This window comes from Oryx dammah, unplaced genomic scaffold (assembly GCF_014754425.2).
Source record: "Oryx dammah isolate SB20612 unplaced genomic scaffold, SCBI_Odam_1.1 HiC_scaffold_4, whole genome shotgun sequence".
Classification (NCBI taxonomy): domain Eukaryota; kingdom Metazoa; phylum Chordata; class Mammalia; order Artiodactyla; family Bovidae; genus Oryx; species Oryx dammah.
In genome coordinates this window covers 58,270,805-58,295,700 of record NW_024070188.1, presented here as the reverse complement: position 1 = coordinate 58,295,700, position 24,896 = coordinate 58,270,805, and the positions used below count along the sequence as shown (strand labels likewise).

Here is a 24,896-nt window from a genome sequence, read left to right as displayed (position 1 = left end):
CTTTTGGGGACTTCCTGGAATTTTTTTTCAAACATTTGGCTGGGTGGAATTTCTGAACGGAGGAACCCCCAGATATAGAGGATCAGCTGTAGTTCATTTTAAGCAATAACTACATGGTCAGATGAAATGCATAATTTAAAAAAATTAAAGATGAAACAGTTTTAGGAGATACCTTAAGGAGTATTTTTGCTAGTTTCATGCTTGATGTTAGGCAGGAAAATGCTTTCTCCCTGCATCTTGCAACTTGGGACAGAAAAATTTGTCTGCACAATCTGAAACATGGACCACATTTGCAGTCACTTGAATTTTTACTTTGCTAAGGTTGAGTTTTTCCCACAAAAGGGTCATAATGGCTGTCAAAGAAATCCACATATAAAATTTGTTTACCGCAGTTTAAACAAGCCATTTAATCTGCAGCTGGTCTGGCCGCCTGTGACAGTGCAGAGGGTGCTGAGCAAAGCACCAGCACAGCCACGCCGTGTGCACAGCCCAGAGGAGAGTTTTTACACCATTTCTCGCCAACAAATGGTATCTTTGCTTTCTGAGTGTGATCACAGGACTGGGAGCCGGGGTGAAGACCAGAAAATGAGGAGAGGATAATCCAATTTATTGAGCACTTATTATGTGCCAGTACTGTGCGAGGTAAGCTTGTTACATATTATCTCATTAGATGGACTGAATAAAAGGAAAATTAGAAAAGCCTTTCAGAATGAACAATCATATGAGGATTGAGCGTTTCAAGGATAAGCTTTCTACCTGTGCTGGTTGGGATAGAAGTCACAGAATAAGACTTTTAAATGCTCTTTTGGGGAGGGTTTTTAATGTATCTCTTTTCCTCTGTATTATATGTTTATAGGACCAGGATTCTTCATTGCCATAGGAACACTCAAATCCAAGTATCAACAAGTACATGAAGTTTAAAGTGCATTGGCTTCATTAATAATGCATATACAAAGTTTAAATGCATTGGCTTACTTATTACAGGAATAGATTTTAGCTGTACATTTTCACTAATCTTAGTTTTACTAAGATCTACTTTTGAAAGGGAATATGCCACTTTTGGTGTTTCACCTTACTAAAGTACACCATGGAAAAGGGTCTGTGAGAAATTTATGTACAAAAGCAGCATGATGGGTCTAATTAGCTGGAAGAATACCTGTATAAACGGGATCTGCCGAACACAATAAACTGCCCTTCCCCCACTTACTTATATAATAATCCTGGCTTTCAGAAGACTAATCACTACACACCATCTACACAGCATCTAATTTCCTCATCAAATTTCTCTGCTGAGTTTAGCCATGCTTGTCAACTTCCCAGTTCCCTCTTCAATAACTGGGTTTATTCTTAGTGTCTCACCCATAAACATTCCTATGAGCAAACCCATGAAAGAATGAAGTCGAAATTTCTTTATCGTTCCCTCTTTCCAGAAGGTTTTACTGCTCTCACTCCTGGGAAAGGTCACAGGTAATCTGCGCTGGTCAATTCACGGTGGCAGTGAGCACATCGTGCTCTTTTCTTGAAGCCTCCTGCTGACCACCGTAGGGGACCAAAAGCTGTGGGGACACCATTTAGGAAAGTGGGTGATGAAGGCAGCAAGTCGGCCTGGCTCCAGCTCTCTTTAGGCACAGATGAAATTGCTCAGATTCAGTTTCAGGAGAAATACAGCTTTTCTACAATCAAACCTCTTCTTTATCGCTTGTATACTAGACGTTGCTTTTTACAAGGAGCTTTTAAACCACTTATTGTGGTAAAGAAAGGTGCCATGAGTGAACAGAATGATAATTCCCTTTCATCTTAATTGTACCATTTGACCATGGAATCATCTTTTAATCTCTCCCACTGGGTCTCCTCGAAACATCTGCCTTTCTCGAGTCTCAAAAGGGAAGTGGACACTCAGTAAGTTTGTACAATGCATAACAACAGAACTGGCTATTTCTAAAATACGGCTGACCACGTTCAAGCATTATTCTCAATTTCCAAAGGTAAAAACAATCCAAGTGTCCATCTGTGAATGGATAAATAAAATATATTACAGTTTGACCCTGAACAACACAGAAAAAAAAAAAAAATACGGCCGACCTATGGTGCTATACAGGTTGAATTGTTACCCCACCAAAAAAAGAGAGATTAGCATCCTAACTCCCAGTGCCTCAGAATGTGACCTTATTTGGTAATAGAGTGTTTTACAGAGGTCATCAAGTTAAAATAAGGTCATTAGGATGAGCTTTAATCCAGCGTGACCAGTGTCCTTATAAAAAGGGGAAACTGGACACACACAGGGAGAATGCCACGTGAAGTAGAGGGCAGAGATCAGGGTACCGCAGAAGTCAAAGATGATCAGCACTCCACCAAAGCTCAGAGACAAGCACAGAACAGGCTTAGAAAGGGCTGCTGTGATCTGCCAATGCTGTGATCCTGAACTTTCAGCCTCCAGAACTGTGGACCACACATCTCTGTTGTTTCAGCCATCTATTTGTAGTACTTTGTTAAACCAACCCTAAGAGAGGAAGATGAGTCTAATGATAAGTTCCAAGCTATTAAAAAAAATACAGTAGATGGATCTGAAAACTCATTCTATCTCAACACATAAGTCAGTGGTAGTAACACCATTAATGGGCTGGATTCTGCTCTTATATAAGCATCTTCTTAAGCAAACTAGAATTGATCTCTCCTTCTGTCTCTGTGGGCTTCTCTCATAGCTCAGTTGGTAAAGAATCCGCCTGCAATGCAGGAGACCCCAGTTCAATTCCTGGATCAGGAAAATCCACTGGAGAAGGGAACGGCTACCCACTCCAGTATTCTGGCCTGGAGAATTTCATGGATTGTGTAGTCCATGGGGTCGCAAAGAGTTGGACACAACTGATCGAGTTTCACTTTCTCTTTCATTCTGTGTGACTATTAAACTGGAGAAGTGTTCTAGGGCCTTCCAAAGCTAAAAACCTCGAAGCTGCAATTTCTCAGCCTCTGCTATGTTATCAGCCAGATAATTCTCTGTTGGGGGCCATCCTGTGTGTTGTAGGATGTTCAGCAGGATTTCTGGTCTCTACTCACTAGATGTCAGTAGCCCTCTCCCTGGGGATGCGACAATGCCTGCAGACATTTTCAAATATCCCCTGGGAGGCAAAACCACCCACCTCACTCCCATGAAAATGACTACTCTAAATATGTTTTCAGGGACCAGTTGCAATCTTGGAATGCAAAACAATAAAAATAAATTATAATTGGTATTCCCTGATCCCTGATTTTCAATGGCCTTCAAAGACTTTTCCCAAACCTTAGTAACAAAAGCCTTGTTTTATTCCCAAGCAAACCAATCCTATTCAATTCTGAGACCATTTACTGAGAACTTCACCTTGACCTCCTAGGTTAGGTGGAGGAAGCTAACACACATGAAAGAGGAGACTCCTTGACACATGAACCTTACTAAATTGACCTCCAAAAAATATCTTCCTTTTTGTAGCTGGAAGTTTTTGCCTAACAAATGTGTCCATTTGGCAAGTCCCATCTTCTTGTCCTGAAGGTGGAAACAGAAGTTAATGTGAGTACACATCAATTCACTTGGAGAAAAGGATTGTCTTCAGTGGGTGTCAGGCACCTTGCCACAGTGAATACTCAGTACATGTTTATTGCATCAATGAATGGCTTTTACTCCTCAAAGACAGGGAATAAAAACAGGAAGTTTCAGACAACACATACTGAAAAGCTGCTATATTGTTAAGGGCACGTTTAGTGGGTGAAATGAGTCTTTTTACTCTACACTATTTTTTTATTACTCGTTTTTAATCCCAAGATGTGCATTTGGATTAAAAATAGGAAGATTTTCTTCTCTCTTGGCTGCCTGTATTGGAGATACCAGTATTTATTGCTTTGACACCTTATGGTAGCATGATGTTCAGCTCATGGGCTCTGGATTCAAACAGACTTGAATACATGAGTTTGAATCCCAGATGCAACAACCCTTTACCATTCCTTGTCTCACCCCAGCTTCAGCTTTTTTAATCTGTAAAACAGGAATAATATGACCCAATAGAGCTATTATGAGATCCAGCAGAGCAATGCTTGCAGAATACTTAGCTTAGTTATAAGAAAGCATGGTTACTGTTGATCATTTTTTCAGAGTTAGACATTTTCCAAATTGATCCACATAAATGTCTTCTTTCCCTAAATCTTCCTAAATGACTATACTCTCTTAACACAAAGATTTTTTTCCCATTGTTTTTCATGACAGGAAAAATAAGAGACGTCTTTCTAAAACAAAGGTCAGCAAACTTTCCTCTAAAGGAACTAGTAGAAATATTTTAGGCTTTACTAGATGATCTGTGTTTCAACTACTCACCTCTGCCATTATAGCATGAATATCACTCAGTCATAAAAAAAGAATGAAAAAATCCCATTTGCAGCACCATAGATGGACTTGAAATTATCATACTAAGTAAAGTAAACCAGACAGAAAAAGACAAATGTCATATAAAATCGCTTATATGTGGAGTCTTAAAAAAGAAAAAAACAGATGCAAATGAACTTATTAAGAAAACAGAAATAGAGTCACAGACATAGAAAACAAACTTTAGGTTACCAAAGGAGAAAGTAGGGAAGGATAAATTAGGAGTTTGGGATTAACATATATACACTACTATATATAAAATAGATAACCAACAAGGACATACTGTATAACTCAGGGAACTATACTCAATATTTTGTAATAATCTATAAGGGAAAAGAATCTGAAAAAGTATATATAAATATACTTGAATAACTGAATCACTGTGCTGTACACCTGAAACTACCACAACATTGTAAATCAACTGTACTTGAATGTAAAAAGAGAAAGCCACAGCACTGTGTCACCAAATGAACATGGCTTGGTTCCAATAAAACTTTATTTACAAAAGTAGAATCCTGGTTGGGTTTGGCCCACAAGCTGTGGTTTTGTTAACATTTATTCTCAAAAGAATGAGCAACTTTCCATTTTCATATGTCTCTAGCCAAGTTTTGCGTGCTGGTGATTTATTTAAAAATAACTATATATATAAACCATGCTCTCTCCTTTCTCCTCAAAGTCTTGCATCCCTGCATACAATTTAGATTAATAGTAATTACATTGGGCTTGGAAATCATGGGATGAAATCAGGACTGAGAACATCAACAATTCATTGTAGTAAAGATAATGTTGGGTGGTTCTTCTGTATCACTTCTGCTCAGGTGTACAAGTTGGACATGCGTGAGCTGCAGGCCTATGCACATTGTCCCCAGAGTGTGGCTGGGGGAGACTGTGCTGGAGCCCATGGGAGTGTCTGAATCCGTCCTTCTGCTACTCTTAGCAAAAACAAGTGAACAGGGTCTCTTGATATGACCTCCCATGACATCAGAAGCAATAAGCAGAACCTGAATCTTTTTTTACTGTTTTTTTTTTTTAATTAGTTTTTCACTTTTAAACTTCTTATTTTGTATTGGAGCACCGATTCACCAGCTTCCCTGGTGGCTCAGTCCATAAAGAATCTGCCTGCCAACACATGAGACACAGGAGATGCGGATTCAATCCTTGGGTTGGGAAGATCCTCTGGAGGAGGAAATGGCAACTCACTCCAGTATTCTTGCCTGGGAAATCCCATGCACAGAGGAGCCTAGCAGGCTAAGTCCATGGGGTTGCAAGAGTCAGACATGACTTAGTGACTAAACCACTACCCATCGATTAACAATTTTGTGACAGTTTCAAGTGAACAGTGAAAGGATTCAGCCACACATACACATGTATCCATTCTCCCCCAAACTTCCCTCCCATCCAGGCTGGCACGTGACATGGAGCAGAATTCCATGTGCCATACCTTAAGGACCTGCATCTTATTCTTGTCCTGATCATAAGGGCCCAATGCCAGGAATGTCATAAGCACTCAGGATGTTGTACCCAATTTATGTTTACAAACCTCTGATCCCCACGGTCCAGACTGTCCAGACTTTGAGTGGTGTCACACTTCAAAGAATAGTTCACAAAAGTCATTTCAAAAATTTTTCAGTCATTTATTTCAGTTTTTAATACCATGATGGGTTGCCAAACAGAGACTACCTCTTTAAAATCTCCCTTTTTGTCTGCCATCTATGTCCTTGTTTAATGTAGTTAATTAAAAGTTGTTTACTAATCCCACTACACGCTACACAGTGCCCCTTCGACCAGGGGATGGGATTCTCGGTTTCATGGTCAGGAAGATCCCTGACTTGACAAATTCCCTCAAACAAAATTCCCCGCCGTGTGTGTCTCCTGCCATCTTCTCCTTTCCCTTTTCTTCTGACTCTTTATCAAAAAGCCAAAAGATCAGTCTAGAGATGAGCCACACTGTTCTTGGAAGGCAGCACAGAGAAAAAGCTAGGAGTCCTCATGAATAATTATTTAATCCCATAACAAAACTATGATGTATCTTGATTATGATGTTGTGTTTTGAAACCCTCAATTGGAATTCAAACAAGCTCCTCTCCCTTCTGAGAAATGAAAGAGTAACTACTAACCCTAAGGCAGAGAAGAAAATGAGACGTTTGACAAGAAGTATGTAACAACCACTGCCACCATTTATAATTGGATGTTCTTTGTAGCAGGTAATTTGTGGCCTGCACAGTGGGGGTACACTTTTCCCTTTCTTGAGAATGCTAGTCCTGTTGATATTCAAAGTCTGCATACAATTTGTACTGAATTTGGGTGTATTTATTTTCTATCATGTGTGTTAAGTTGCTTCAGTTGTGTCTGACTCTCTGTGATCCTATAGACTGTAGCCTGCCAGGCTCCTGTCCATGGGATTCTCCAGGCAATAATACAGGAGTGGGTTGCCATGCCCTCCTCCAGGGGAATCTTCCCAACCCAGGGATCAAACCCACATCTCTTAGATCTCCTGCACTGGCAGGCAGGTTCTTTAGCACTAGCGCCACCTGGGAAGCCCTATTTTCTATCACTGTGCAACAAATTACCATAAACTTAGCTGCTTCAAGTAACACTCATTTATCATTTCACAGCTTAACTGATTTCTCTGATCATGGCCTCACCAGGCCAAAATCAAAGTGTCTGTCAGGGCTGTGATCCCATTTAGGGCTCAGGATCTTCTAAGCTCACAAGGTTGTGACTGAATTCAATTCCTTGCTGCTGTAGGGCAGAGGTACTTGTCTTCTCTCTAGATAGCAGCTGGGGGTCAGTCTGAGCTCCAGCAGTCCCAGTAGTTCTTGCCGCCTACCTCTCAGGGGCTGAGAGGTGGCTGATTCCTTGAAAGCCAGCAGGAGAATCTCTGACCCCAGGGGGGCTCCACTCCCTCTTTTAAAGGGCTCACTTAATTAGGTCAGACCACTAAAATAATCTCTCTTTTAATTAATTTAAAGTCAGCTGATTAAGAACCTGAACTACATCTTTTAAAGGCTTTCCTCTCTGCCACATAACACAAGATAATCCCAGAGTTGACACCCCATCACAATCACAGGCCTTCAGTTCAATCAATCAGTTGTGTCCACCCCTTTGTGATCCCATGGACTGCAGTACGCAAGGATTCCCTATCCATCACCAACTCCCAGAGCTTGCTCAAACTCTTGTCTATCAAGCCAGTGATGCCATCCAACCATCTCATCCTCTGTTGTCCCCTTCTCCTCCTGCCTTCAATCTTTCCCAGCATCAGGGTCTTTTCCAATGAGCTCGTTCTTACCCATAAGAACTTCACAGGTCTTACCCATACTCAAGGTGAGGATGTGTACCCCAAAGAGCAGGAATTCCAAGAGTCAATTTAGAATTCTGCCCACCACTGTGGGAGAGAATCCCATGATGGAAATGTCAACAATTAACCCCAAACTGCTCTATGCACGTGTGTTTATACATTTATATATGTATGTATGTATATGTGTGTGACACACTCATATATCCTTAGGAACTCACTTCTGAGGATGGGTTCCCCCAAAGTGTAAAATCCCACACTTAAGATTCACAACATAGTGAATTTATTGTTTAGTTATTAAGACTATTCCACGAATGGCATATGCATTTAAAGCTTTCACTCCATGAAACCAAGTGAGATCTTGAGATAAGCCTAATGATAGGAACAGGAGCCCAGATGTGCCTTTCAGCAATGACTTTCTCTTGCCTGGAAAACTACAAAGCGAATTTGAAACCACAAGCAACACAGTGGCAGTCACATGGATAAGATTAAAAAAAAAAAAAAAAGAGGAAGAACAGAAACATCAGGAGCCTTTAAGCTGTTTTCTAAATTCAGCATCAGCAGAATATTTATGTTGGCAGCATCCTGTATCTCGCAGCAGGAGGTTTGACAAAGGCACTCTATACATAACCCATGCGAGCCCCAGATCAAGAGGAGAGTATTTGCATAAACAGAATCCTAGAGACCATGTCATCACTATCTTTCTCTTCCTCCTTCCTCCCTCACCATGCTACAAGCGGGTCATATTGAGTTTCCTGGGCTACCTTCCATGAACATCAAGGAATGCAACATAGATGAATGTTACATTAACACCAACATTGCCACCACAGAAAATTGTTTGTCCACCCTTTTCATTTCTCAGTACCAGCAAGCATCTGAAGACTTTGCACCTGTTCTAGTTAGCCCTGGCAAATGCAGCCTGTATTTATATTAATAGAATGATGTTTTCATAACAAAATGGATGTGCAGCCATCAGGGACTCACTCTGGATGCTCTCACAAGAATACAGGTTGGGGGAGGGGGAGCTCTTACATAAAGCCCCGTGGCAAGGGGGAAAGATGCACAAATCCCAAGCTGAATCATCAGGACGGTTTGAGAACTTGTTCAGGAATGACCAGACTCAAGGACTGGAAATTAAATTAGATCCTCAATTAAGAGAAAAATATGCTGGAGATAAATGGGCTTTTCATGGGTAGTTCGGAGCTCTGAACTTTTTTGTATGCCATCTCCTGTTTCTGTCATTTGTGCCTTATCTCCCCTGGGTAGAGCTGAAAACGTGAGATCATACTTGGCTCCATTCCTGAAAGTTTGTTTTGAGTCACCAGTGTAAATATTGCCCACCCAATCTGTACATTTGCACAAATTAACTGAAACCAGCTACCCATTCCTACTTCATATTTGGCTCTGTTGATTAACCCTGACAGCTGTAACCTCATTAGTCCGAGCTCTGGCCAGAGCAAAGCAGCTGTCAAATTAGGAAGAAGTGGACTTGCTGAAGTCGCCTATGGACCAGGCATGTTAAAATCAATAGATGCTCTAAAAGCTTTCCGTTATGATTCTAATTCTAAATTACGTTATGCAGTGGGCTTTTCACCTCGATCCAGAATATGGGCCTGAAATTGGTTGTTTATGGAGAAAGCAGAGGCTCTATCATAAAGCAAGAACATAGATTTTATCTGGAGAGATTTGTATCAGTTGAAAATGGGTTTTTAGCATGCATTATAAGAGGCATTTTCATATATTTTCAAATATTAGTTCCTAATGTATTTTTTGGCATGAGAAATTTTGTTAGTTTTGACAAGAAGCCAACAGGGTCCTGACTAGAGAAATAAGAAAGATCCTGCAGCTGGTCCTCACTGAAAAAGTAGAGATAGAAAGTGAGGAAAGAATTAGAACACACTCCAGTAGAAATATGACTTCCTTAAATAGAACACAGAAAGGGTAGGGAGGAAAAACTTAATATCTTTTCATTTAAATCTGGAGGTTCAGGAAAAAAGATGGTTTTCCATCCGCCGAAGTGTTGCAAAGATCCGTGGAACCAGGTCAAGTGCAATATTTAAACTTCCCTTGCAGCATCTTCATTGTGAGGACATAGCACGGGAGAATTGAAGAAGTTCTGAAGGAAGAATCTGGACACCTCAGTTCTCATCCCAGTACAGGTCCCAATTCTGCCACAGCCCACCAGTGGGGACTTGGAACACGTTCCTTAATTTCTCTAGATCTCAGTAGAGTCCTTTATAAAATAAGGAAGTTTGTCAGATCATTGCAATGGCCGCCTCTGTCTCTAGTGACTGAAGACATTTTGCACAAAGAAGCTTCTTCACCATGGCCCAAGGTAGATCCAAGTTTCCACCTAGGGGTCATTCTTTTCTACTCTTTCTGCAATGCTCTTTAGCCTATTATGCAAACTGTTGCTGTCCTTTGGCGCCCCCTGGTGGTGTCTGGAGCTTTACTTCCGACTTTCACACGTGGCCTTGAAGATAAAAGTGCTAACCGTGGGAACCATCCCTGGTAGAACCCAGTCTGCTGTTCATAAGGGGAAAAACAATCCAAACGTTCACCGTTGCTGCATTAGAGCTTTAACACACTGCTTTTTTGAGGCTTAAGGAAGCAGGCTAATTTTTTTTTTTTAAAGAAGTGGTATTCTTATGATGCTTTATTGACATAAACAGTATCAACTCCTAACCCACTTCAAGTTGAAGGATTTAGAAGTGGCAAAGACTTCTACTTTCATTATTGTGAGAAAATAGACTTATAAAATAAGAAATATTTATGTAGTTAGTAGAGGCCAAGTGTTCTTTTGCACATGACTAATTTAAATTACCAAAAATTTAAATTATCATCATTAGATAATGATGCTCGATTGTTTCCCAAATATATATTTTGGTAATGAGAAAGCACTGTAAGTTTACTGAGGCTTTCCCCATAATGTCCTTCAGTTTAAAAACCATTTACATGAAAAACTCCGAGAGTCAAAAGTCAAGTAAGATGAAAAAGTAAAGAAAATCATATTTTTGTTTTGGAAAGACAGGTAAATGTATTTTAAGCATCATAAGCCGTTGGAAATAAACTTCTTCCCTCAATCATGATAATTTACATTTAAGCTGGCAATTAGATTATATTTGCCTTCATCATGTCAGTCCTACTTCTTTTGTTTACAATTGCATTCTGTTCCCTTTGCTTCGAAACAGTACAGAAACTTAGTGAAAAATTGTCTTTGATTTAGTGTGAAAGCAGGTACAATATCTTTAAGTTAAATGCCAAAAGTTAGGACTATCCAAATCAATTAAGTAAATACAGTGTGAAGGAAAAGGGGAAACCTTATGAAACTTTAATTATTCTGTGTTAATTCCATCGACTCCACTATGTGCTAATGGAAAGTTCTTTCAAGGCTAATACATTTCCATGCATTTAGTTGGTTATGATTACAACAACTATGACTGTTTCCAGGTAGGGTTAAAACACACACACACAGTCACAGGAAAGAGAAAAGTCAATATTCCCTAAAGGAGAAAAACATTTCTTTGCCATGTTTTCTTGACTCCTTCTGGCAAAAGGCTGTTAGCAGTTGCACCACACAGTTCAACCAGAGCTTGTCTCCAGAATTAAAAAAAAAAAAAAAAAAAAGAAAGAAATATAATTGCATCTCAGAGATTTGGTTTGGAAAATCTGCTTTTGTTTCCAATGCCTCCTCTCTTCTCAGCCCCGTTTATAAGCATTTTCCAAGCTCTTTACGAGCATATTGTCTGCCTCTCCACACTCCTAAATATCACCCTCTGCTCCCTACAGCCAGCCACGTTTTTCAGCCTTGGCCAAGGAATAAAACATTGGTTCACCTCAAAGGCTACCATTAAATTTACCTCATTTACTGACCAGCAGGAGGTGCACCCATCCTACTAGGGTCAATGTTAACTATAATGCCAGGGAGTTCATTGGCGCCCCAGACTGCTCCCCTGTTTAATGACTGTTGGGCCCCTTGGGCCAGGTAAATTCTACTGTTGACATGTTGGTGGCAATGCCCTCGAAACACCTTTGATCCATCAGTCCACTTTCTCCATTCAGGGATGTATTTAACTGTGTGTTGATTAAAAATAAACAGATATGGAGAAGTGGAGGAGGCAAAGGGAGCTCCTACTGAAAGAATAAGCCATTTATACTTCTCTGCAATAGATACCAGGGCCTAGAAGGACATCAAGTTTAAGAAAAATAAGGCCTTGAGAACTCTGCTCTCTGAATAGACCCACCATGAATCTTCTATTGCCCTTGAGATGGGCAGCAGGAACTGCTCATGAATTTGCCAGTTCACTGAAAGACACGCTTTCATGGCTGAGCAAATGTTGGGCATGGATTTCTTTGCTTTTCTTCACCATCACTTTGCTCTTCTGTAAATATGTGAGCTCCCTCCACACAGTGACTATGTTGAAAACAATTGTGAGTGCTTAGATACTGTTCTATAGTAATAGTGTCTGTAGGATCTGCTTGTATTTTTCACCTGGCTGATAAAAATCACACTCATTATAAAAGGAGAGGAGATTTCCTTGTCTTTATGAAATTAAGCACATAAAATGTGCCAGCTAAGAAAGTCTAGAAATCAGCACAATTGTTTTGTCTGTAGACTGTCAAAGGCTCCAGGCAATGAGCTGTTCTCTGTTCCCACTTTATCCCGCAAACCTGCCTCCCTCAGCCCTGACCCGGAGTGACCAGGTTAGATGGTCAGAGCTCTCAAGTCTGAATGCTGATTCAGGCCCTTCTCTCTTTGCTGCCAATAATAGTCCATCTCGGTGCCAGATTTAGTGGTGGTTTCTTATGATGTGGATACCTGTCCAGCAGGGATTGGACTGTGACCACAAGCCATTTTTTCTTAAGCCACAGAATAACTGTCAGATGGTAACTGCTGATAGTTATTACTTGCCAGGTTCAGCAGCCTCCAAGTCAGAAACACACACCCCGTAGTAATGCCACTGAACAGCCCTATCCCACAGGGAGGCAGACTTTTTGTCAGTATTTAAAAATTCCCTAGGGTAATAATTCAGTGTTTAATTTTCAGTTCTTCAAAAACAAGCAAACAAACAAAACAAGCAGATCAATACTGAAAAGCAAATAAAGGACTCCTGTTCTTTTCTCTCTTACAGATCAGTTATTCTTACTCTTGTATTAATACTTTTTCTCTTTTCTTGCACTTACATTTTTTACTAAAAGGCACATAAATTTTTTTTGGTCCTCAATGGAAACTCAATATTTTTAATTACAAGTTATGTGTATGTACTGCCTTCCCCTGAGTATGAAGAAAACTTCGGAAATGTTTCTTACAGCCTCTTTCTTTTGTGGGCAGAATCCTATTTTCCTCTCATTTTATAGAATAAGAGTCTATGCACCTACTCTGGAGTAGCACAATGCAAAGCAAAAGGTTACACCAGAAGTACAGGGTAGAAACAAGCAAACAAACAAAATCAGAACAATAATTCACTGCTACTAATAGTGTCATGATATGTTGATGCCTCTACTCTTGAATTGAGTCTAGCAGACTTGGATGATGTGTCTCTGGTGAAGTGTGAATGTGGACAGGTGGAAATTTACTCTAGGGAATACTGAATTCCTAAAGTAAATTGCCTAGAAACTCCAGATTGTGCCAATCTCTCTTTTTCATTTCTCATAAATTAATAGCATTGTTTTGCATACTTATGTCTGAAACACATTATTCCTTAAACCATTAAGTATTTGTAAAACTCTTAACAGTAAAAAATATTTCAAATAGTGAACCAAATATAAACATGTAAATATAATTACATATATACATACTATGTATATATACAGACACACACATATGTGTGTGTGTGTGTGTGTATGTGTGAAGGAAAACAGTTAAATATGTTTGTAATTATTGACTGATTTATCGTATCTGGGCTTTGTGATTAAAAGCGTACTCATTGGGAAAAGTACACGAAACTTATCTCAAAGTAAAAAGATAATTAACCATCTAGAAGCTATTATGCCTTTTTTAGCTATTATACCTAAATTGACAGTCTTTTCTTAAATAAAATGTGTAAATATTTTTATCCAAATAAGCTTGACTCTCTAAGATTTTTACCTCAGAAGCAAAATAGACTATTGTAAAATTTTCAAATGTAAATAAATTCGTCTTTCTGCGTTGGTAGGAAATAAGACTTGAGAATCTTAAAATGGAAACATCTTGAGCTTCTTGTGGTCTGATTCATTCCTCATATAGATGAGTACAATGAGACCCAGAGAGATGGAGTAAACTCCCTGAGATCATGAAGCTGGAGTCAAGACCTCACAGGTGACTGATTTCAACCTCTCTACTCTTGCCTCAATAGCTCACTATTTCAACAATACCATAAATGCTAAGATATTGAGATTTGCTTGCACCTGTAATGACGCTGATATGGCCTCTTCTCTTTCATTTTCTCTGTGGAAAACCCAACTCAAACAAATTATGTTCTAGCCCACTGGCTCCATTGACTTGCAGCCTTGTTCTCCAAACCATTTGCTATAATATCTACCAAATACCAACACTGCCTTACACATAGATGCCCATATGTCTTCTCAGTTCTAAGTCTAATAATGTGGATTGTACCTGGACAAACAAAAGAGGAAATAGATCAAGTCACCACAGACCAAACTAGGGAATAATCAAAAGTTTCCTGTATGATCAAGGACAAGAGTAGGTTCCAAATACTCCCCATTGATCCTCCTCTAGCTTACCAAAAGTGTCTTGGAAATAGTGATTTAGAATGAAATACAACCAGTTTCTGATAATCATTTCAATTGCTACGTTTCCTTGGACACATTTTCAAAGTACTTGAATGAAGCCCCACATGCAAATTATCTTCCCTGAAAAGAAAGTCTTTGTTGGCAAGTTGGCCGTTCATTTTTTGTGGCAAAGGCATAGAGACACAATGTATTTTTAACTTTCTTGTTTTGTTCTTGTCTTAACTGACACTAGTAATTTAAGAAATGTTGAGGGCGTTACTGAATATAAATTTGAAGAAAAATAGCTCTTCAAACTATATTGTTAGAAGTAGGATGAATATTCAATCAGAGATGAATCAAAACATTTGGATTGTGTATGTGGGCATATACCTTTCTGAAAGCAGACTCTTTGCATGATCCCTGCCTTATGACGTGGCATCCGCAAGAATCACACTGCAATTTGCATCCAATTGTGCTCTGAACAACAGAAAGCTGCCCCACACTCATCTGAGAGCTCTTTTTATAGAATTATTAAATTTCTGAGCTAGAGACGGTATGTGAAATATCTCATTTTGCAGAAGAAGAAACAGGTTCTGAGAGCAAAGATAATTGCCTGAAGCTGTAGAATGTGTTAAAGTTTGATTTAAAAATCCAGATTATAAATCCTTAGTCTAGAGACTACCACTCTTCCTTTTAAAAATGGTTGACACTCTGTCTCACACTCAAGTTTTCTTTAATGTTTGTATTTAGTATTCCACTCTTGAATTCATTCCTGTTCCTTTCTCCTTTTTTCCCTTCCTCTGTTCTCTCCTTCCTTTCTTCTTTCCTTCAACAAAGATTGTTCTAAAACATGCTAGTCATTGTGATCAGCTCTGGGATACAAAGAATAGAATATGGTCCATGATCAAAGACCATCTCATTTGTAGAGAAGATCAGCACGGTAACCAATGAATCCCAACCCTTTTATATGGCTTATGACTCTCTCCTGTCTGACCCCTAACCTACCTCTCTAGCTACTCTCCATCTCTCTCTGCGTGCTGCACTCCAAACTTAACTAGATTTGGTGAGATCCCTGTATTGTTTCTCCCATCAGTGTCCATTGCATATGTTCATGTTCTGGAACACTGCCTCTCCCTTACCCTGGCTGGCACCACATCATCCTTCAGATTTCAGTCTAAATGCCTCTTCTCAGGAAGTTAAGTTTAAATCTCCCTGCTAATTTAGCAAACATTTGCATAATCCCTCTTTTCCTTACTTCAGTGATGTGTTTAATAAGGACAGTGGTAAAGAAGTGACATTTATTTTTATATCCCCATTTACCTAACTCAGGTACTAGGCACCCAGTACGAGTTCAATAAATACCTATTGAATGGAACAATTTGTGTAGCATAATGGGAGCAGAAATTAGAATAGTCAATTATACTTGGAGAAGCATCAGTGGATATCATCCATGTTTATTTCATCTGAAAATTTAAGATAATTTTATAAAATCAAGTGAGTATGTATCATGCCTGATTTCCCATATCATATTCTGGTAAGAAATAAAAATCTGTAAATAAGGCTAATGTTGATCTCCACTATCTGTACCCCAATCAATTTTCTAGTATAGGCCTATCCCTTATTTATAAATCTGAAATTCAAAAAAATTCTTAAAGTCTGAAGGCTGAAAGTTTTTCATAAGTATTGGTAGCAAACTGGATCATAACTAACATGATGTTTTGGTCTTTATCCCACTTTGTAAGGATTCATGTTTTGTTGCAGAAGTATCAACATCATTAGTATCGGGGTTTCCCTGGTAGCTCAGCTGATAAAGAATCCACTTGCAATGAGGGAGACTTGGGTTCAATCCCTGGGTTGGTCATGGCAACCTGCTTCTGTATTCTTACCTGGAGAAGCCCCATGGACAGAGGAGCCTGGAGGGCTATCGTCCATAAGGTCGAAAAGAGTCAGATACGACTGAAGCAACTTTAGCACGCACATGTCTGTTATATGTTTGGTTCTCTAGGTTCACAGAAAGGAATGTGATTACTGGTCAGGATTATCCCCTGGAGAAGGAAATGGCAACCCACTCCAGTATTCTTGCCTGGAGAATCCCATGGGCAGAGGGGCCTGGCAGGCTACAGTCCATGGGGTCGCAAAGAGTCAGACACGACTGAGTGAACAAGCACAGCACAATCTTTATGGAGTTCACATTCTATGAATGTTCTGCTACAGAAATGTTTGGTTTCCAAGTTCTCCCATGAAGCCTTATAATCCTAAATTCAAAACATGCCTGGTGTCAAAAATTATGAAGGGAATTATGAACATGCATTGATTTACTATCTTGTGTTTTGTTCAGATTATTCCATCCAAGTTTTCCAATTTGCTCCTTGATTAGAATTTTCTCTACTGAGAATAATAGAAAGTAAAACAGAACTTTAGAAAACTAAAGCCATAATCATAGAGCAGCACTGGAACCTGTGTGACCTAAGATCCTAAAGAAAGATCCAGAATGCCCTCCTATTCAAATGTATTTTATTGAGCTTCACAAAGAAATGAAACAAGTGTTCATGAATAGCAGGAAAAGTAAAAAGTAAAACACTAAAGAGAATCTAAAATGACTGCTGCATTCTCTACTATCTACACTCAACATAGAAACAGAAAATGTGTCCCCATCCACGGAGGAGCTCAGAATGGTTTCTGACCGAGATGCTTGCCAACGCATTTTCACAGCACACAAACCAAAAGTTTCAGACTACCGGAATGTGAGTCTGATAAACCATTTCCCCTAACTCCCTCTACACATAACTGAATTACCTACTCTAAATCATACTCAGTTTTGGCAGGCAAACATCTTGGAAATAAAATGCTTTTTAAAAGCACTGATTTTTCCATTAATATTAAGGTATGAACGGAATTTGTTTTAATGTCCGTCTATGTCCACAATGGGAGCTTAAGAGCCACCCACTCATTTCCTTTCAATGTATACGTTTAAAGGGCTCTATGAACTAAGGCACAATCTAAGAAATTCCCAAAAAGAATGAATTTTTTAAAACCTAAAAAACATTAGAGGAATGACAACAACAAATTATCTGCTGTTTTTCACAATTTCTAAATGAGACAATAAAAATGCCACTTACTTAACATGCAACATCTATCAAGTCAGCTCCGTTGCTAAGTATGTTTGCCCAAGAGATAAGTCCTGCATCCCAGTCAATTCCTAAAAGAAAAACAAAAGCTCTCCAATCTCCCTCCTATCTTGACATGTTTTTAGCTGGTGAAAGATGACTGAGGGAAAAGACCCTCTTTGATGAAGGTTGAGAGTATTTAGTAATTCTTGGTGAGAAATGTTATGGAAGATCCATTAGAAGAATAGATGACCACAGTGGCCTTAGAATAAGACAGCAATAAACTGGCCCTGTTTCCCAGGAAGAAAGGCAAATGGCCAGGCAGGGCCTCCCCTCACAGCAGCGTTTTCAGATGTCCAGGGGAGTCTCTGCGGCTTTCTGGTTGGCTGACAGCTGGGCTATTACAGTGCAGCCATGGATCATTACAGATTGGCACACACCTACAGAGCAGAACCACCTCGAATCCCAGATACGCTGTGTTCACTCAAAGACGTGCTCTGTGGTATCCAGAAATTAAGGGAGGTATAATTTACAGTGTGAATGTGTACTTTCTGGGCTGACTAAATTTAGAATTTTCCATCTATATTAGGGAAGCTATGGGATATGTACTATTACTTTCCAAATAAATGTCAGTGCGTTTTTGTGTTTCTTTGTCTGAAGGATATTGCCTTCTCTTCTTTTTTTTTTTTTTTTTTAGCAGACTGGTCCAATAATGATAACAATGCAATGATTAACTCTCTACGTGCTATAGTATTACTTACAGTAACAATGATATGCCAAAGACAGCCTAGTGACATAGGTTCCCACATACCAGTCCATACTAGTGCAAGACCACACTAAAATCCTGACTGGTACGTTACAAAATAAGGAGAACTAGTAGTTTGTTTAAAAAACCAAATCTATCCTATTTTCGAGACTATTGTTTAGTCTGACACTGTGTCATTCCCATTCTCTTGGTATTAAAAAATATCTCTAAGATGGACATGAGATCGGGTGAACTCCGGGAGTTGGTGATGGACAGGGAGGCCTGGCGTACTGCAATTCATGGGGTTGCAAAGAGTCGGACATGACTGAGCAACTGAACTGAACTGAACTGAAGAATGTCATAATGGTGATGGGATGGATAAGATGTGCTGTTTCATGGCCTAAGGTCACACACAGCCAAAAAGCAGCAAATCTGAAATCCAAACTCAGGCAAGGCCACTCCAGAGCCCTTGCTGTGAATCAGTTTGCCCCACTAGCTTTTCCTACCTCAGTGATCCCATCTGAAAAGTGGAGCACAATGAAAATACTCTCCTCAGGTTGTGAAAGCTAAATGAGTTTACATTTGTGAAGTTCTCCAATCGTGCCTGACATACAGGAAGTTCTATATGATCTATTGTTTAAAAACAACAAAAAAACTCAGTGTTTCATGGGGATTTCAGCCCACGCAGTTTAGCTGTAGCTGTAGTCTACACCCTTGTATAAGCCACTGCCTCAAAGTCATGCTGATTCACACCATTAAACACAAAATGAGTGTGAGAAACAACCACTAGGTTAAAGCATCACCAGTTTTAAAACTATCTGGGCTAAAGGCAATCAACCATGGAAACGGGTAGTTGCCTTCTTAGCAACTAAAAAAAAAAAAAAAAACTAAAAATGTCATCTGAGTGGGAGGAAAAGAACAGTACCAGGGGGGCTGTACTCCCCAGGGGTCCCCACACTCACGCAGCTGTCCTGTGGAGCTAAGGAGGCTTAAAATACAGCTAAGCATAATTGTCAGCATGACCCAATCCTGCCTCAGCTCCGGTAGGAAAGAAAATGTTTATAACTGGGACATTTACTGATTGTTTTTTAAAAACTCTCCCATTGGCATTAGTTGTTGGTTTGCTTCTAAATGCTCAAAACCTTAAGAAGAATGTTGTACTTCTTTGAAAAGCTGGTATGTGTGCACACGCGCACACACAGACACAGACACACACACACCCACAGCATTCTCAACATCACTGAGTCTCTGTTCATAATAAAAGAGTAAGAAGCATGTTCCTACAGATATGAAAGGAGGAAAAAGGAGATTTTGAGTTTTTTCCCATCACCTCTTAAGCAGTAAACAAAGAAACAGTGATGGAATTTTTACAGGCTCCCAGTTCCATGTCTCACTATGTTTTGTCTAGTACTTGCATTTCATCAACTCAACATAAACATCACTGGTCTTGCTGCTGCCAGGTTAGGAAAAGCTAGTTAGTCTTCCAGGAAATCACCGGCACTTTGTACTCTTGATGAGTGAAAATTTGATGGAAGAATGAACCAGAAGGACTGAGCAAATGTTTGGAGGCCCATTATATGTTGTTATTCAGTTGATCATCCTGGAGAATGATCCTGCCAATTAGCGCAAGCTTTACAAAGCATCCCACATCAGGAAAGCTGGCTAGTTAGCATCCTCTCCTGTAGCCTCCAACTCAAAATACAGCTCAACCCTTTCATCACCTGTCATAGTTTTGTAAATAATCCCAGCCTTATGAAAGGGTTTTCTTTCTTTTTCCAGTAACCATGTTTACTATGGACGTACAACATACAAGTTTCGACATTTTGTTTTGGACTTCTCTTTTAATTAGTTTTTCTGACCAGGGACCCACTGTTGTTGAAACAGATGTTGTGGGCCCCAATAATAGCTCTCAGCTGCCAAAGGCAAAATATAAAACTGTGCCTGGTCCACGAAGAGCAAATGACTGTGAAGAGGGGGTGCTTATTACAAACAATCAAGGAAGCTGACACTTCAGACATGTAGCAACTTCTGGGTGATCATAGACAGAACATGTCCAACATCACTCTTCTTGCACCCTCTTCCCACTCATGAATAACTAACTTGAAAGGCAAGTACAGAACGAAGTACAAGTCTACCCCTTCCCAAAGTAAGAACACAGATACATACTCTCAGGAACTATTGTCCTGCTAACTCACAATATGAAACCAAAAGACCCTCCTCCCTCACACTCTCACCCAACCTGCAAACTCCAGCAACCTGTAAATTTTAGCTCCATGTGAACTAGTTTCAGGTTTGAAATGACAACTTGATTTTTTTTTTCAAATCAGTAATCTTAACTGTAAATGCGATATTTACCAGAGTGGTATGCTGGCAAATGTTTTAACAACAGGTTCTCTGGGGAAAACAGCCCTAATTTGTAATATTTCCCAGTTTCCACAGTGTCAGTATCCTCACCATGATCAATTTCAAGCTTTCCATGTGACCTCACTGAATGCAGAGAAGGGAAGAGGTGAGGGGTGTGACATCATTGTAGAATAATTCCACAGTCAACATAAAAATGTCAGGAGCATCAGTAATTAAGAAATGGTGAAAAATGATTATTGAAGCATGAGTTATGCATATTTATTGCCTTTGTTTACAGTTATGTTTGACTGCGGGGAGAGATATCAATCACCTCAGATACGCAGATGATACCAGCCTTATGGCAGAAAGTGAAGAGCCTCTTGATGAAGGTGAAAGAGGATAATGACAAAGCTGGCTTAAAACTCAACATTCAAAAAAATAAGATCACGGCATCCCATCCCATTCAGTTCAGTTCAGTTCAGTTCAGTTGCTCAGTCATGTCCAACTCTTTGTGACCCCATGAATCACAGCACGCCAGGCCTCCCTGTCCACCACCATCTCCAGGAATTCACTCAAACTCATGTCCATCGAGTCAGTGATGCCATCCAGCCATCTCATCCTCTGTCCTCCCCTTTTCCTCCTGCCCCCAATCCCTCCCAGCATCAGAGTCTTTTCCAATGAGTCAACTCTGCATGAGGTAGCCAAAGTACTGGAGTTTCAGCTTCAGCATCATTCCTTCCAAAGCACACCCAGGGCTGATCTCCTTTAGAATGGACTGGTTGGATCTCCTTGCAGTCCAAGGGACTCTCAAGAGTCTTCTCCAACACCACAGTTCAAAAGCATCAATTCTTCGGGGCTCAGGTTTCTTCACAGTCCAACTCTCACATCCATACATGACCACTGGAAAAACCATAGCCTTGACTAGACAGACCTTTGTTGGCAAAGTAATGTCTCTGCTTTTGAATGTGCTATCTAGGTCGGTCATAACGTTTCTTCCAAGGAGTAAGCGTCTTTTAATTTCATGGCTGCAGTCACCATCTGCAGTGTTTTTGGAGCCCAAAAAATAAAGTCTGGTCCCATTACTTTATGGCAAATAGATGGGGAAACAATGGAAATGGTGTCAGACTTTATTTGGGGGGGCTCCAAAATCACTGCAGATGGTGACTTCAGCCATGAAATTAAAAGATGCTTACTCTTTGGAAGAAAATCTATGACCAACCTAGACAGCGTATTAAAAAGCAGAGACATTACTTTATGATAAAGGTCCATATAGTTAAAGCTATGGTTTTTCCAGTAGTCATGTATGAACGTGAGAGTTGGACCATAAAGAAAGCTGAGTACCCAAGAACTGATGCTTTTGAACTGTGGTGTTGGAGAAGACTCTTGAGAGTCACTTGGACAGCAAGAAGATCAAACCAGTAAATCCGAAATGAAATGAGTCCTGAATATTCATTGGAAGGACTGAAGCTGAAGCTGAAACTCCAATACTTTGGCCACTTGGTGTGAAGAGTTGACTCATTAGAAAAGACCCTGATACTGGGAAAGATTGAAGGCAGGAGGAGAAGAGGACAACAGAGGAGGAGATGGCATCACCAACTCGAGGGACTTGAGTTTGAACAAGCTCTGGGAGACAGTGAAGGACAAGGGGTCGCAAAAGTTGGACATGACTGAGTGACTGAACTGAACGACGACAGTTATGTTAACTGGACATTTATATAATTTGTTGATTACGACTGTGCTTAACAACCAGCTCCCAATATTTCTGAAAATTTAACAGTTGGCTCTTACAAGCTGGTAGATACTGGCTCCAGCACATACGGTCCACCAGCGTGTTATGAATGACCACTTAATACCGTCCAGTGACATCAGCATCACATTGGTATCCCCTACTCCATCCTTCCTCCAGAATCAGCTTTTGCATTTAATAAAACCCCCAGGTGACTCTTGCACACATTAAAGTTTGAGAACTACTGAGCTGACGAACCATTTGAGAGGATGCAAAGTTACATAGTAGAGAAAGAAAATATATATACACACCTTCAATTTTTAAAAGGCTAAAAACAAAAGCCTTTTAGACCAAACCTCCCATCATCATGATGTTTCAAAGCAACTGCAAAGAACTGTTGCAAAACCCATAATGTTCCAAGATTCTTGTTCAGGTAATTTTGAATAAAATGTGTGTTGTCATTACTGTAAATTTGGGAGGCAGGGATTCTGCTGTTAAAACCTTTGAGTTCAAATCCTAGCTTTCTGCCAAATTTGCCAGGAGAGGGAACAGTGGGAAAATGATTTAACCTCTTTGTACCTTAAATATCTACTGTAAAGTGGGGTGATAGTAATAGCACCTACTTCACTGAGTGATTGTAATGAACTGTGAGATTAAAGTACTTACACAACCTCCTGGTACATAATAAATGTTCATTAAACTTTAGTAATTATTACTTTTTCCTAAAGGGGAAAAAGTTCTAAACCATTCTCTGTATATCAACCCTCAAACATGTTTAAAATAAGAATTATGAACTGTTTTTCTCACTACATCATCTAAAACTTTTGATTTTGATCAGCAATTTTATATTATTCTTGTTCCCTAAGACTCATAAGAAAATATAACAATTACAATTATTTCTAAAATATGTCCAAATTTCAGAGTGATTCATTCCAACCTCAGAAGTCACCTGGGATTCTTCTGGGAAAGTGTCTTGCATTCGTTAGAAAGAGACCAAAGAAGAGAAGCTGTCTTCTGCTTGCTTTTGTCTCACATGCAGATGCTGTTGTGAACTCTGTGACCACAGATAAGTCCTCAATGACAGAGAGAGGAGCGGAAGGAGCCTGACTGGGAGGCAGGGAGCAGGAAATGACATGAGCTTTCCTCCTGCATGGCTTGGAGGAGCTCCACCTAAGAACCTTTGTCATTTGCAATAATAAATGACCCTTATTGTTTAAACTAGATGAGTTTTTTGTTCTACTATTCATGGAGGAGCATCTGAATGCTTGAAGATCCCTTTCTGTTAAATTGAGGCTCAAAGGAGTTAAATGACTTGCCTGAAGTAGCAGTTTGTAACAACACCATGCATCTCAGGTAGGTTTTCTTCCCCCTCTTCCCTTCTTCTCCTCTCCTCTTCTCTCTTTCCTTTACTTAACTAAACTCACAGTGAATATGATCATCTCAAATTTTTCCAACGGTCAATACCCATTTTTTATGCAACATATCCAATGGTATGAGTGAGACCAAAATGTCCCCAGGAAGCTGTAGACAACCAATTGGGCATTCAGTTCCAAATTTTATGCTTTGAGTAGCTTTTAGCTAAGTAACCATATGGGAGACAGCAACTATGGGATAAAATTACACCAACAGAAATCCAAAAAATTACTCAATTATGGAAGAAAATAAATCTATTCAACTAGCTTTTGGGTCTCTTGTAGAAATAATAGCTATTGATTTATTTTGTGCCTTTTGCAATATTCAGCCAGTATTATTGGCATAACCTAGCCTTTTCCCCCCTGAAATTTGTAACTCTTCGAAATTTTTTTCAACAATGACTTACAAAAATAAGACAGATCAGAAAAGGTCTAACTAGGAAGAAAGAAATAGTTCAGGTGATTTTAAAGCAGAAAATTGGTTACATAGGTAAGGAAACCCAGAGCCTGGGAACAAAAAAGGAATGCATTGCCATCTCTAGGCCGCTTAGACAAAGATTGAAGATGCTATTATAAAAGCCGGGGGACACAATTACTCAGAAGAAGCTCAAGCAATGGCAAGTAAGTCTGATAGGAGCTGGAGCCATGGAGGAGAAGCAGTCATTGCTGGAGATGCCACCAAAGTCAGAGAGTTAGTTTTTCTCTTCTCCCACCCTCTAGTCTCCCACTAGAGCCTCAAACTGGTCAAACGCAACCACAAACTGGCCAACAGCAGAGTCTGGGAAATGTAGCTTGCAAGGGTCAAGATCAGGAGCAGACTCCTGGAAAAGTTAACTGTGGGGCTAAGAACAGGCCACGGATCCTCTCAGGAGTTTGAGTAAACCTTTGTAAACTCCTTGTAAGAAAACTTATTTGCTGATTCCATTTATTATTGCATTTTCTCTTAGTTCAGTTGAAAATGTTGCAAAGAAACATGTAGGTCAAAAACAGTTTTATTTCACTTTAGTAGGTCTCCAATCAGCATATGTTAGAATGAATTAAACCTAAAGATTATAGGAACGACTCTAACGCTCTAAAAGGAAGTTTCAGCAATGAGACTTTTTATTTCAGACAGGAACCTCCAGGTGGGTAGATGGGTATTGCCCCAGGCTTAAAAATGAAATAGAGGCA

At 39.7% G+C, this 24,896-nt stretch overlaps 1 long non-coding RNA gene across 2 annotated transcripts; it reads left to right on the top strand.

Moving 5' to 3' along the window:
• Positions 1-539: 539 nt before the first annotated feature.
• LOC120863048 lies at positions 540-23,469 on the top strand. 2 transcript variants are annotated; one of them, XR_005720909.1, is made up of 3 exons: positions 540-642; positions 13,909-13,980; positions 23,354-23,469. It is a non-coding gene; the product is annotated as an uncharacterized LOC120863048 (long non-coding RNA). The 2 variants fall into 2 exon arrangements; XR_005720910.1 differs by having other exon boundaries at positions 13,838-13,980.
• Positions 23,470-24,896: the final 1,427 nt, after the last annotated feature.